The sequence below is a fragment of the Delphinapterus leucas genome, chromosome 9, assembly GCF_059928025.1.
Source record: "Delphinapterus leucas isolate spDelLeu-1000000601 "Yukka" chromosome 9, BTC_Dleu_Yukka2, whole genome shotgun sequence".
Taxonomy (NCBI): Eukaryota; Metazoa; Chordata; class Mammalia; order Artiodactyla; family Monodontidae; genus Delphinapterus; species Delphinapterus leucas.
Window position 1 is genome coordinate 20,462,182 of NC_143137.1, and position 15,174 is coordinate 20,477,355.

General features: G+C 47.0%; 1 protein-coding gene across 1 annotated transcript in view; it reads left to right on the forward strand.

The window, feature by feature from the left end:
- Window positions 1–15,174, forward strand: part of PLXNA4 (plexin A4) — a 380,029-nt gene that overhangs the window by 158,272 nt on the left and 206,583 nt on the right. The gene's annotated exons all lie outside the window — the stretch shown is intronic.

Below are 15,174 nucleotides of genomic sequence, written 5' to 3' on the forward strand. Positions count from 1 at the left end.
TTTGATGCTCACCACCATCCTGTGAGGCTGGCATTATTGTCTAAGGATCAGAGAGATCAGACAACTTGCCCAGAGTCGCCCAGGTAGCAAGCAGCAGTGTCTGGACCAGGATCAGCTGACTTCAACTTGAGGGCCTTTTGGCAGCCCACAGCTGTCTGTGGGAACAAGGTTAACCCAGCGTTGAGACTCAGCCCCAGAGAAAGGGTCATTTCAAGGTCATCCCAACAAACAGCCCACTGTACCAGCTCTGGAATGACATGAAGCTCCGGTGATGAGGAAGTAGAGGAGTCTTATGGCTCCTGCAGCAGATGGGGAAAGAGGAGAAAGGGACAGCCTGGAAAGGAGAAAAAGTGGAGGAAGCCATGTGAATGCCTGTGCTGGCCTGGAAGAGGGAAGGGTAATGTGCTATGCTGAAGGCCTTTGAGACCGGAGAAAATGTGCGTCTTTATCTTTGTCTCTACAATTTATGGTCCAGCTGGGCTCTTTCGCAAGGCCGGGGCTGTTCTGGCACTGCCCGAAGAGTTACTCCTGGGGTGAGACACTGGAGCCCTGGGGCCCTGCCAGGAGCATAATGTAGTCATGGCTGTTGGAGGGAAGTTCCCAGATGGAGTGAGTTGGCTGGCAGAGCCCAGAAGATTTAGAGGACATGACTCTATGGAGTTTCCAGAGCAACCAACTGACCCACACTCACGTGGCTCAGAACCATGGATTATATCATTTCCTTACCCGGGGGTTTTGACAGACGCTCCTGTTGACTCATTCATTCATTGATTCAACGGCAAGCTAGGTAGTTGTTATAATTGTAGATGAGATATAACATGTCTTTTTACAGGAGAGCTCAACATACTGGGTAAATTTGAGCTTTCTTGCCCTCAAGAGACAAACAAGAGCAAAGTATTCACCTTCAATGCTTGTATAACAAGCCCCCATGGATGTGCAAATTAGTACCAGTTTACCATTATCCATAACAAGTACCCAGGAATGTATAAATTATTATAGTTTACCACTGTCCAAATAACGTTTTGGAGTCGTTCATTGCTGAGATAAATGATGATTTTTGAGGTGTCAAATTAGCAGAATAGTTAACCAATGCCATATGTTTGTATGCGCCCTTAGAACTCTAAAATTAGAGTAACCAGTCTTAATATGTTAAGAGTCTGGACTTTAATGCCTGCTTTGTTGATTACCAGTTAAAACATTCTCCTCATCCATGGGATTTCCCACTCTCACACGTACACCCATTTCCAAAAGGAGTTATTTTAAAGATCTAAGATCTATTCAAATACATGTATGCATCTCCATGTGTTCATTTCACCAACATTTATCAATCGCCGGTACCTATTCTGTTGGGGGAAATATTTATTATAGACAAAGATCCAGTGAGAAAGCTGAGGTCCTATGTTCTAGAGGGCACATCCAATCCACGGCGCCCCTCATTTCTCTAATTAGGGGAAGGGTCCTCCTGTAGTGTTTTGTGTTTAGACACAGGATCCCTACATGCCTTGGAGAAATTCTTCTCCCCTAGTTCCACTGAAAAGGGAATTCTTCTCAACTCCACCCTTCCTTGAAACATAAGTAAATTGCAATATAGAAAGTGACAATACTTTTAGGACAGAGGTGGAAATACAAGACATTCCGATGAACAGCTGTTGGGACTCTGCATCCAATCATATAGATGACGGAACAGCGTGAAGGAGGGAAGAGGGAGGAGAAAGCTAAAGCCTGTCACTGAGAGAGCGCACCAGGGGGCTGGACACTGACCCTCACTTGTCGGGGCCTGTGCTGACTATTTCTGGTACAGGAAGTAGGCACAGCACAGCCCTTGCTCTCCAGGAGCTGAGACTCTAAATCGTCCTCTATTGCACTGGTCTCCCCACCCCACCTCCCCACCCCCAAGAGCTCAGAGTTCTGAATTTTTTGTTGAAGATCCACACTTCAAAAGTTCTTTATCACATCGTGCCACGCACGGGAAGTGATCGTTTCTGTGGGGCACGCCGAGGCTGCCCCCCCAAGAGCTGAGGGGAAAAGCCATGTCTTGACACGCCTGTGGCCTCTTCCCCGTGGGGACGTGCTCATTTCAGGTGACTTTTCCAGAAGGCATGCAGCCTATTCCTCACAGCTGCCCTTGTGGCGTCTGATAAGGCACGGCGGTCAAGTTGGCATTGGGGGTTATGGGGGTTTCCAGTGGGAGTGAGGGAGGGTGACCACTGTATGGCTCAGTGTTTGTTATCAGAGAGGTGGCACCTGCTTTTGCATGTAACCTCTTCTCCACGGGCTCTCAGGCAAGCCTCAGTTTCCCACTTGCTCTCTTCCCAGTGTCTCTTTAAGCCAGGCGACTCTGGAAGGATGACCCTTCCCTTTTCAAAGGACGAAAGTTTCAGAAGGACTGAAGGCTCCCAGGAAGAACAGTGCAATCATGATTATGAAATGGTCCACTGAAAAAGGACATTCTGGACAGAAAGGAGAAGGGTGGTGCCTGGGGCCACAGGGAGGGAGGAGCGGGAAGTTGTTTAATGGGTCCAGCGTTTGTTTTGCAAGATGAAGCGTCCTGCGGATGGATGGAGGTGATGGTTGCACAACTATGGGAATGGACCAAACTGGACACTTAAAAAATGATGAAGATGGTATATTTTATGTTTTGTGGATTTCACCACAATCAAAAAATTTTTAAAGAGGACTTTCCATCAAAAGCTCATCCCGACTATTCTTTATCATAGCCTCCTCTCTTCTTTTTATAGTATGATTTTTTCTAGCTTAAAAAAAAATCTTACTCTTTTCAGCAGATCCTCAACACTAGAACTTTGAATCCTGTCCTTCCTCCCCTTTCCCAGGAGACCTCTGCCAGATACCAGGGTCCCTCAGTCCTCTCGTAAACATCGCAGGGAAAAACACATACTGGACCTGTCAGCCTCAACCAGGCTCCCTCTCTTTAAGCCCAGTTGCAAAAGTGAGAGGTCACAGGCACTCTGGCCTGTGAGGTGACCGGCAGGAATGCTGGCCTTGCATCTGTGCCCCCAAATTCCTGAACCTGAGAAATAGGAAGCGGGAGTCTTGCTTTGGTTGTGCTCTCAAGTGTATTAAAACCCACACTTGTCGATAGCATGAAATTTTAAAGCCCGGCTTAATTTATAATAACAGCAACAATCACAGAAGCTTCTTATTTTGTAGCCAAGATGAATCTGTTTGTAACTCATTATATTCACAGAACCTTTGTTTGCCTAAGTATATTACGATGGCTTGTGAATTCCATTGTTATTATCGGCGTCGTTATTCGTACCTTGATCCGTGTTATTATTTTCATCGAGTTGCCTTTTTCTTTAGCTTTCAGTAACGTCTTAAAGGCTTTGTCCTATTTATAATCATAAATTCCTGAACGGTGGGAACGATTTTTCTGATGTTATGGGGAAGAGGGATAGTAAGGGGCAGAGCAAGACCAGCTGGTTTCCTCAAAGCCACATCGATGCCAGAGGAAGAAATCCATGACGGATGGATTCATTCATTCATGCCACATGCATTTACTGAGGATTCCTTCATGCCTACATGATGCTGAGGCTCAGGCCACTAAGAGGCAAATGATTACAAATGGGGCAATGGTGTCACCCAGACCTGGGTTCAAAGAATCCCATTTTGACAAAGTGATATATTTAGTCGATAGCTTATGTGAATTTGGCAGTGTTACCATTTACATGTTGTCTCCCTCATTAGATAACAACAGCACCCACTTGCGTATAAAATGTATATAGTAAATGCTTGTATTGTCTGGCACGTAGTAAATACTCAGTAAATGTTAACTGTGGTTGGTTGATCTTCCTCAAGGAGCTCATATGCCAGAAAAAGGACCAGACCCTGGAATCCCCAGAACTGTGCTGTGAGGGATGGCGTCAGGACCATAATGAAAATGAATCAAAGTGTGAGGACTGGCCCAGGCACATGCGAAGCTGGGCTGATTGGGACCATTCTGCAAAGGGCTTGAATGCCATCTTAAGGGCTTTAGATTTTGCTGTATTTTAACAATTTCAAGACACACATTTTCCTTCACATTTTAACATCTCCGAACAGAGTACATCTTACAATCAATGTGTTGTCCTAGTATTAATAGCCAGCATTTTTTCCTTTCTTAGTAATATATAAAATTACAGTGTACCGTACAATTGGTGCCTCAGATTAAGTGAAATATATGGCATATTAAAGGCTGCAGGACCCAAGGCCTGATTAGGGAGAGCTTCATGTTGCTGTTGTTTCCTTTCCATTCCAGTGACTTGTTCAGTGCTGGTAAATTAATGCCCAGTTGTGCTCAGATGTAATTCGGTGCTGATGAGGGATGTGGGTTCTACCAACACTTAACAGCCATTGTCTCAGCGGAGGGGCCCTGGCTAGGGTTGAGTCCCTACCCAATGTGAACTGTCTTTCTTCAAAGAGACACACATGGAAAATAAGAAGTGCAGGCGAAGCAGCAAAACTGCTGAGAAAATGTGTGATATGTTCCAAAGACAACTTACACACAACACTCAGACACCTGCTGTCTTGTCCTTTGCACGGACTTATCCTCGTGCTCCTTGATCTGTCCTACCACTTCCTCCAAGACTGGATCTCGCTGTCTGTGTGCAACTACCGTGGATTCTGCAGAATGAGTTACGAACCTGGGCAGAAAACTGGACCGAAGGGGTGATGCTATGGAAGAGATCTTTTATTGCTTTCAATTTCTCGATTCTTTGGTGTGCCTTCCCATCTCTTCTGTCCCCTCCCATGCTTCTTTTTTTTTTAATTAATTTTTGAATTGTATTTTATTTATTTTTTTATACAGCAGGTTCTTATTAGTTATCCATTTTATGCATATCCCTCCCGTGCTTCTTTATGCCCCTCTTTTCTGCCTCTCTTCACTGAGCAGAGCTGTCCTTGGAGTACAGTCAATCAATAGGTCACCTGTTGTGGAGACAGGGACAGGGAGATTGACAGTGAAGAAGAACCTGGAGGTCCCACCAGCTGATGCTCAGAACTATCTGAGGCTCTTCTGCATCCCTTCTCTGGTGGACCAGTTTGGTTGCCTAGCAACAGTGCCCTCTGCTCTTTCCATATGGGCTTCTTAGCATCATCTCTCCTTCTTCTTTCTTCCCTTCAGACCAGTCCATGAAATTCATTTTTCTCCAATTTTGATTCATTAATATAGTGAAGATAGGTGAGAGAAGTGTGTGGTGTGACTTTCCTTGGATACTCAACCCTTTAAGGTCAACCAGGCCACTAAAGGCTCTGAATGGAATCCACTGAGTTCTCAATCTTAGCTGTACTACAGACTCACTGTGGAGTTGGTTAAGAGCAAAAGTTGTGGACAAGACCTAGAGAGTGAAAAAATCCCCCTGGGATCTGTAGGGTCCGGAATTCCATTCTATCACCATTCCGCTGCTATAGCCAGGCAGAGAAGCTGAGTATTTCCAGTTCTGGTCCGTATTGTTTATCATATATGATGTGCTTGTACACTACAGGGTCTTTGGTGAAAAGTATTCATTATTAGGTTCAGCTTCTATGCTAGGTCCTTTCAGATAAGAATCACTGGAGGCGCTTTTCAGTGCTTTCAAAGAAGCTTCCAGTGAAAGTCTAATCTTCTAGAGTCCTGTCACAATAAGTCCTGAATGCAGGCATGGAATGTAATTCAGCACCCAGACCAAGTGTAGGGGCCCTTGAGTGTTCTGTCCTAACCTAAAAAGATGGAAAACTCAGGTCTAATCAGTTCCAATTATTGTATCCAAAGTGGGGGTGGGGTGGAGGGGAGAGAGAAAGGGGGAGAGAGAGAGGGAGAGGAGAGCTATATTATTAAGGTTTATTTATTTATATGTGAGCAAATACATTCATAATTGCTGCTTTTCACAAGATGGAACACTTTTCCCTTTTCTTTCAATGCCTTGCCTATGGTATGTACACAATAAATGTTTGTGAAAGGAAGAATGGAAGGAATCTCTAGTTCATCGGTTTTAGTAAAACAAATCTTTTCACGTGACAAAACATGGAAAGTTGAGCTGTGGAGTACGTGATTGAGAACTGATATTAAGTGTAAGCTGAGAAATTATTTCATGAGATAAATGTTCATGGTTTTTGGACATAGGACGCTTCAGATTGGGGATTGGGCAGTAGAGAATAAGTTATATTTCTGACCTCAGAATTTACACTTACAAAGTATTGTGTGGGTAGGAGATTCCGAGCCTCTAGTCCAGCTTTAACATTCTGTGATCCCAGGTGTTAATCACTTTCTCTCACTGTGTCTGAGTTTGTCTGGTCTATGACATGGCAAGGATGCCACTCACTCTGTATTTACTAGCTGAGTAATCACCTGCACCAGAACAGAGCCCGTGCGGGTCCTGCTCTTTCCTGGGCATCTCGACATTCTAAATGGGAGAAGCCATGTCTCATCATGGAAGGATCCCTGGGTTTCCATTTCTCCTCTTCAGTCATTGCAGCCCCGGGAAGTGGCCTGACAATGGAAAACAGCGATGCGTGGTCACTGTCATTCGGAGAACAGTGATGTGAGCCATCCTTCCTCCCTCGTTTGGCATGTGGACAGCCCAACATCCAAGTGGCACTTTAGGATGCTGTTTGGGGCCCAGAAATGTGTCTTCTTGGGGAAGAAAAGAACTATTTTCTTATCCAGAGGATGGGAGCTGAGTGCCAGATGAGGGAAGTGGGTAGCTGGGGTCACCAGTTTCCGCAGTTTTTATCTAAGAGCAGATCTTGTTCAGCATTGTGTTCCCAGAGCCAGAATGTCCCCCACGCCCCAGTATTTACAGTGTGGTCACTATGGAATTATTTGTTGAATGTTGAACATTATAAGACATTCCACGGCTAGACTAAAAGGATATCTGACTGTCTATAGAACATCCTCATGTGATTTGGAGGTGAGGATGTTAATCACTGTGTAGATATCTGAGTAATTACTGCACTGGCAGCATTTTTAAGACAATTTGTCCTGAAAGCGTGGAGCAAGTCGTTCTTAACAGTTACATTTCATCCAGACTTAATAGCTGGCTGGCTTTGACACCATCAGAAGGTATTCTCTCTCTCTCTCTTTTTTAATGCTGTTTTCCAGAAAAGGGGGATCGATATCTGCCTTTTGCCAGTGGATTTCAAAACATTTGGGGGTCACAGCGTTTGAAGGGGCCTCCCTGGCCCACTAAAGGCTCTCTGCTTCATTTAGAGGCCAAGAGGAATTTGAATCTGTCAAGGTTCCTGGGCTGGTAGCACAACTGGCATGGAGCCAGCTCTCCTGAATCCCAGTTCAGTGCTCTTTCCCCAAGGTACACAGTAGCCTTCAATCCTGTGGTCCTTGCAGACCAGACATGGGACGTTTTAAGAACTTGCCCTCGCCACAGTGCACAGCTGGGATGTAAGACGAGTGGAGGCTGAAGGTGTTTGTGAATTTCAGAGAGGACCTAGCCATTTGAGAGGTGGAGAAATAACAGGTTTCTACAGTGTATACGTAGACTGTGTGATGAGCAGATGTTTTCCCTCCCCACGAGGGGAAATGGATTTAAACTGCGCCAGGAAGGACTTTGGGCACATAGTCAGGAGAACTTCCTGACCCTGTGAACTCATCAAAGGCAGATCCTGTCAGCCGCAGACTCACGCGGCTGCTGGCAGAGCTTTCTGTTTTCCCGCAAAGTGCAAGGGAAGCCCCGTTAGTGAGCAAAGGCACGTTTACCCCGCCTGGAAATAGGTTCTAAGCAGAGCTCGTATCCCCGAGGCTCATTGTTTTCTGCTCTCTGCTAAACAGCCCTGGTTGTGTCATTTTGGATCAGGCCAAGCCTGCCGAAACCACGGAAGCTGCCTTGGCTGTCTTTTCTTAGCAATAGGTCAGGAAGAGAGCATTCCGGCTTTTAAACATTGTTACTTGGAAAATGGGCTGAACTTGCTACTACTGGGGTGCAGCTAATTGCGGAATTCTCCAAGGTGGTGACTGGTGACCTTTCGAAAAGAGAATAAAACTCATCCCCCTGCATAGGGCTGTCCATTTGTACACCTGCGTTGAGCAAGTATGATGTGTACATCACAGGGGTATATGCACTGTTTCAGCTGTGTATTTCTGCATGTGCATCTGGGCGTTCATTGCACAGTCATATGTGCTTCCACAGCCAGGGGACATGTGTGGACACGGAAAGCATGTGTGTGTGTGTGTGTGTGTGTGTGTGTGAACATGTGCACGTGACCCTCGTCACTTTCTCTTTCCACATCGCCCGTGGCTGCATACGTGTGCAGGTAGCTGCAGCACACTTGCAGCTGTCCATTCTTTTTGCTCATGCTACTCTCCCTGCCTTTAGAGGGGAGAAATTGTTAACTGTTGGCAATGCAATAAAGAGAAACTGATTTCAATGGAATGTTCCCTTGCCCTGCAGACACATTGCTCCCGCTTTCATGCTGCACATTGCACCGTGGTGAAATTTAGTTGATTTTATGGTTTGTTATTACAACAGCAGAGTGTATTGAGAGAGGCAGCTTTTGTTGGCGCCACGTCCCAAATTTCCTGGGTGTGATGGGAGTCAGAGCGGGAAGCTAGCAGTGGTCGGAAACCAAGTCCTCGCAGAAGCAAAGTGGCTGCTCTAATTGGTTTTTAACTTTCATAACTTATAGGAGTTAGTTAATTGGTCAGCAGAGGCTTGGCTGCTGCCCTCACTGGGTGTATATTTTGGTCAGGGAATCAGAAGGAACGTTCACAGGACAGTGAGAAAGCAACCAGGTGCTCAACTGTTTTGCTGAAAAACAGTACATTTTGGTGAGGAGAGCTTTGCAGTCTGAAGGTGCTGTCTTCAATTCCCAGCTTTGCCAGCTATTGGCTCCTGCATCTCTGACCTCAGTTTCTTCATCTGTAAAGTGGGATAGTAATGGCCATCCTCTGAGGTTCCTGGGAGATAAGCTCCTGGAGCATAGTAGGTGCTTACTTAGTGTTCCTCCCTCTTCTCCCTTCTTGCCAGGGAAATCTCTCTGTTCCAGAATCTCTCTGGAGGCGTGAGAAAGTCAGCGCACTTGGGGTTTTGAAATCAGACTGATTACCAAACGGGAAGGGATAAAGGGTACACAGGTAACAGTGCACGTGCTTTCTGAACCCCCAAATCAGGACATACAATCTGAGAACTTTGGAAGGATTATTCTGGAAAATCCACGACAAAAATAGGTGCCTCCTGGATCAGATGCTGAGGACCTAGAGTGGAACGTGATGAAAGCCATTAGCTCATTGGGAGGTATGCCATCAGTCACTCTGAATGAAGCAAAGCTATTAGCATTCTTATTTATACTACTAACGAAGCTAATTAAATCTTAAATCCGAAACAGAGTTGGTGTGGACTAGAAAACTTGGAGAGCAGAAGCTATTTTCACAAGAATATGGCTTTCCTTGTTATCCTTCTCTGCTGGGTCCTTGGATCCCACCACCAGTGGTAGGGCAAGCAGATGACAAAGAATATGTCGGCCACACTATCATTCCTCCAAGGTCTGGCAACTTCTTCCCAGGGCTGGGAGGCTGTTTATCTCTCTTCTAGTGACTTCTTTGTTCTCAGCAGTCAGGAGCCCAGCAACTCCCATTGGTCTTGCCAAGTGGCATGTGTTGGGTGGAACATGCCACCAGCAGGCCCCTGATTGCCTCCTAGAATGGGAGGGAAAGGTCTTGAGACCACACAGATAAAGACTGACCAATTCAGGTGCTTGGCTCAGCAGTTTTATTCCTCTATTGATTCCTCTCTTTCCTTTGGAGCTTATTTTCTGGAAGTTGCCCTGCCCTTAGAAGAGCTCTGGGAGCACTGAGATGCCACACATTCATATTCTCTGATGGTTTGGATGAGAGAAGAACAAACAACGAGATCTTTGTTTCCTGAGTTGAAACTCATCATTTCGTGGATTATGTCAGAACTCATCAATTTAAAATTTAATATAGGGTGGCCTTGAGCTTTAATGCTTAAAAAAAAAAAAAAAAGTTTCTATTTTGGCACAGGAAGCTCCAGAATGGAAGTATTTGAAAACCACCCAACAAGGCTGACTCATTTAAGGAGAATTAACTCAAGTGCTTTGGGGCAGTGGGGCGAGGAGGGCGGGAGTTGGGAATGAACACCCTCCTCAGGAGAACGCAAGCTCCTGACTCACAGCATGAGAGAATAATGAGATTTTGGCGATTTTAGCTATCAGTAAACCAAGCCCCTTATTATATAGCAAAGGGAACACTGTGTATTTAGTGTTCTTCCACCAGACTGAAAATATTCCTATTGTTAATCATCCCCAGTCCTCACTTCTGATAAAGCTCATTGTTGCTGTGGAGGGTGCTGGAGACAACTTCTTATTTATGAAGACTGTGCTCTGGGAATAAGGTTGAGGTTTTGAAATATCGTGAGTCACTGAAGCACAGATCTGGGGCCAGGTGTGAGGAATTTTCAAAAGATTAAAGAGAAGCAACAAGTTTTCCTTTACAGTAAAACTTTGCTGAAGAGAATATATATATTTTTAAATTATCTGGAATCAGTCAAGATTTTTACAGTGCTAGAGAAATCATCCCAAACATCAACCCGTCAATGTAAATGTGCAGCTATTCTGGTTAATAGAAAGACCTGGTAAACAGAACAACAGAAACAACAGACAGGACTGCATTTTTTTTATTAAGGTGTTTTGTAGTCTGGCTTATCTTACAATGAGAAAATTCGACTCTAGTGAGAGCCACCTGTTCTATTCCCATTCAGTCCTAATGTCCCAGGCACTGGGTAGTGCCGTCTCTGAGCAGGGGTTGAAGGAATACCTGGAAGAGTGTTTCTTCTCTAACCCAACGTCTGTACACATGAAGGAGAAGGGCTAAAGGCTCCCATTCCCTCTCGCTTAACCCACAAAGTCCACTCCTGATTCTGGCTCTGATACAATGAGTGATACCTTAATCTAGATGTCCTCACTGTTTGCCATCAGGCCACAGAACCTGAGGTGTCACTTTCTAAAGGAAGTGGAAATCTCGTAAAGCACCAGAGAGCAATTCTTAGGAAAAGATCTACCTCTTTTAAAATATAACCACTGAATTTGTTCTTTGGGGAAGGAAGGAAGGGAGGGAGGGAGGGAGGAAGGAAGGAAGGAAGGAAGGAAAGAAGGAAGGAAGGAAGGAAGGGAAGGAAGGAAGGAAGGAAGGAAGGAAGGAAGGAAAGAAGGAAGGAAGGGAGGGAGGAAAGGAAGGAAGGAAGGAAGGAAAGAAGGAAGGGAGGGAGGGAGGGAGGGAGGGAGGGAGAGAGAGAGGAATGCCTTCTACTCCCTACCACTGAAATATTTCACACCGAGCCACAAGAATTCCGTTAAATAGATGCTACATAGTGTGAAAAAAAAAAGTTACAGATGTTATAAAATCATCACAGTTATTTAATGCACTTATTTAGTGTCAAAACAGTAGCTAAATGCGTATACACAGCTATGCTCAAAGCACCTTATAAACAGGGAAGACTTAGGTCTTCCAGGACCCTGAAGAGGGAGTTAGGTCCTCTCTGCGTAGGAAGGATCGGAGGGGTGGAAGTTGCAATGAGTTTTGCGCTGTGTCAACAGCTGTTTTCCCGCCAAGCACTGCCGTCAGGGCTTATGGGACAAGGCACAGACAGTGGCAAGGCCTGGGACAGTGTCTCCCTAACAAGTCCCCACCAGACCCCTGGGAAGTGGGCCCCTGAGATGAGCCTGCTTACCAAGGGGGAGAGGTGCTTTCTCCCAGGGCCCCGCAAGCCTCGCCTCTCCCCCCTCAGCAGTCCCGCCCTGGAGTGGGAGACCCCCCTCCAAGCCCAGGCACCTCCTTGCGGATCCCCACAGTGGACACGGCCCTCCGCAGGTGAGTACCAGGCACAATTAGACAGCCCGGGGCCACTCCAGCCACACCTGCCCTCCCAGCGGGGCTGTTAGGAGCAGGAGCCAGTGAGGCGTTGGGGGGATGGGGGGATGTCTGAAGCCTCCCCTTCACAGGCTGCCCTGGCCATCGCCCTTGCCTACGTTGCCCTGCAGTAACCTTGGTGCTACCTTCCTGCCTCCCCAGCTTCCCTCTCCTTCCTCCTTGCTGAACATCCAGGGGAGTAGCAGCTCTGGGCTGGGGGCAGGTGCAGGATGGGAAGGAGCTGGGGGAGCCCATTATCACTCTGCACACACACGTTGTCTAATGAGCATCAGGCCGGGAATGCCGCTAACAAGCCGGTGCCGGAGACCCCTCCCCACAAACTCCCCCCGGCCAGTCATGCCCAGGGAAGGCTGTTGTGGAGGAACAAGCAGATGAAGAGGACGGCTGCCTATCCTGCTTTTGAACCCAGAAGTGGAAACCAGTCATGTCCTTTTGAGATCATCAAATCTGATGACTTTTAAATTGTGGAGTGGTACCCATTAATGTGTCATGAAAGCAATTTAGTGGGTCGTAACCAGCATATTACCGTTAAAAATGGAAAAATATCGGAATGCGTGTCACATATAAATGGAACTTTTCCTTCTGTTGTCTATAAGTGTGTGTGTCCTGGGTTGAAATGTATTTCTGATTGTAAGTCTTAAAGAAAAAGCTGGAGAGGGACTTCCCTGGTGGCTCAGTGGTTAAGAATCTGCCTGCCAATGCAGGGGACACGGGTTCGAGCCCTGGTCCGGGAAGATCCCACATGCCGCGGAGCAACTAAGCCTGTGCACCGCAACTACTGAGCCTGCGCTCTAGAGCCCGCGAGCCACAACTACTGAGCCCGAGTGCCACAACTGCTGAAGCCTGCGCACCTAGAGCCCATGCTCCGCAGCAAGAGAAGCCACCGCAATGAGAAGACTGCACACCGCAACGAAGAGCAGCCCCTGTTCGCCGCAACTAGACAAAGCCTGCACTCAGCAATGAAGACCCAACGATGAAGACCCAATGTAGCCATAAATTAATTAATTAATTTTAAAAAAAAAGAGAGAGAAAGCTGGAAAAAGGGTGATGGTAGCCTAGCCCTATCCCTTCTGCTCTCATTTCCCTCCAAGCTCTCTGAACCAGTGGGAGCCACCCAGGATGCAGAGATCTCAGAAGGGAAATGCCTAACCTCTGTTGGCAAGCCTGTCCTGGTTTCATGAACACTCCTCACTTCTGGCAAGTTCTTCCCTGCTGTCCCGTCTGAATACCAGTTGACACCATTTCTCTTACTTTGTTATAGAAATCTGACTGCCCTTCATGTAATGATCCTTGATTAAATTCTCCCAGTGAGGAATTTAGAAATCACAGCTCCTCAGGTAAGAATTGGGCACACTTACCATAGATGATGCTCCCCCTTCCCATTGGCTTTCCTTCCTGCTTTCAGAGCTGACCAGGCCCCAGGAAAGGACTAGGAAAAGACTGTGTCCCAGGCAAGGCATCAGCCAGTTTCAACTTAAATAATAAGAACATCCATTCTCTGGCCTGAGAGTCTCAGTCATGTGCAAAAAACTGTGACATCTTTTCTACACCTGAGCTGGACACACGGTTTCCTTCCACTCCCTTTGCAGGTACATGAAGGCAGAGGGATGAATCAGGGATTCCAGAGGCTTTGGGAATGTTCCTTTGATTAACAATTAACTTATTATTAACAAGATGTGAGTGCTTGAAGGGAAATTAGGAACCACCTATGTCTATTTACATAGAAGATGAACCTACTGCCCTTTGAAGTTCAGTGCCTTCCCCAGGGTTGCTCGAATTCTGTGGCTGAGCAGAGTCCAGAACCCAGATCTCGACACCCAAGAGTTCCTTCCACTGTCCCAGGGATCCTTGACTGTCACTACTGGCTCTTGTGGCACTGCTCTCGCCCCCGTGGGACCCTTGCTGTGCATTGTTTGAGACACATGGGCAACTCCTGGTTTTGCTGTCACCTCTTCCAACAGTGGTGCTTGGGCTGGGGAGATGGGGGGCTGGTGCTTTGGGCCCCCTGAAGGGAGGCATGGAAGGAGAGGCTGTGAGCAATGGCCTCGCACTATTATTAATGAGAGAGACACTGTAAACTTGAGGTGATTACTTTTATCATTGTTATTATTAGATTTAATGGCTGAGTGAGCAGTTCACTTGGCCCTAATAGAAAATTTCTCCTGACAACTCTCCATAACCACAGGATCTGGGAAAGTTGATTGCAAGGAATCCTCTCACCTCCACTGGGGAGTGACATGCGCCATACTCGGACACGGACAGGTCCCCCAGCAGCTGAGCAGTGCATCTCTCCCCTTCCCAGGCCCACAGCTTGGAGCGGGAGGGGTGAGGGCAGGGAACGGGGCTGCAGGCCCCATGAACTCGTAGCAGAGGCAGGCGCTGTCCTTGGCAAAGGTGAGGTGTGTGCAGGGGGGTTGTGACCCCACAGCCAGTTCAGGGCCCGGGGCCAGGAGAGGCTCCCATATCCATCTTCCCTCAGCTCTCAGCTGAGTCCATTAGGAATGTATCTCTGTCTCCCGATTGCTCTTCTGTGCTATTAATTTGTGGTTGTATTAATTCCGGCTGTTATCATACAGCCAGGTGATGCAGAACAAAGCTTCTCATTAACATGGCCGGGGTGTTACTGCTCCTGCCAGTGTTGACCCCCTCCTCACGCTGTCACACCCCCATCTCTGCTCTGTCTTGACATGCGTGGAGCCTTGAACCCTGGAAAATGACTGATGGATCCTGAGACCCAGACAGCAATTCATAAGTCAGAGGTGACCGGGGGAATCACAGTGAAGGGAGCAGCTTTGTTCTGTCACTGCCCTTGGTTGCCCTTCCCCTTTATTTAAAAAAAAAAATTCTTATACGCTTAAGTACCACCTGCAACTCCTATGACAGGTGTCTTGGACTGTACTGGTGATGGGCAGGGAGGCAAGATGCACTGGGTCATTGGCAAGGTGACTGCCAGGGTTAATGGTGCTGTGTGGTCTCGGTCATACCCATCCCTGTGAGCCCCGTCGACTCATGACCCAGATCAGATCCACAGCTCACGGTAGGCGCTAAGCCCCCAGCCCACTGTATCATTCAACTAAGGGGCTCAGTTTGGGCCACTCACCTCCTCACAGCCATGCACAGGCACAGTGTGAAACGGAAAGGGTCTCCAGTGGGCCTCCCCAACTTACCAGCTTCTTAACACTTTCGCGTTTTGAATTGTGCTGTAGGGAAGACTCAGGACTGCACAGGGCAGAAGGCACATTTTATTTTTAAGGACTGTGGGCCTTTTCTCCCCTTTCTCCATTCCTGTCCCTTCTGAATCA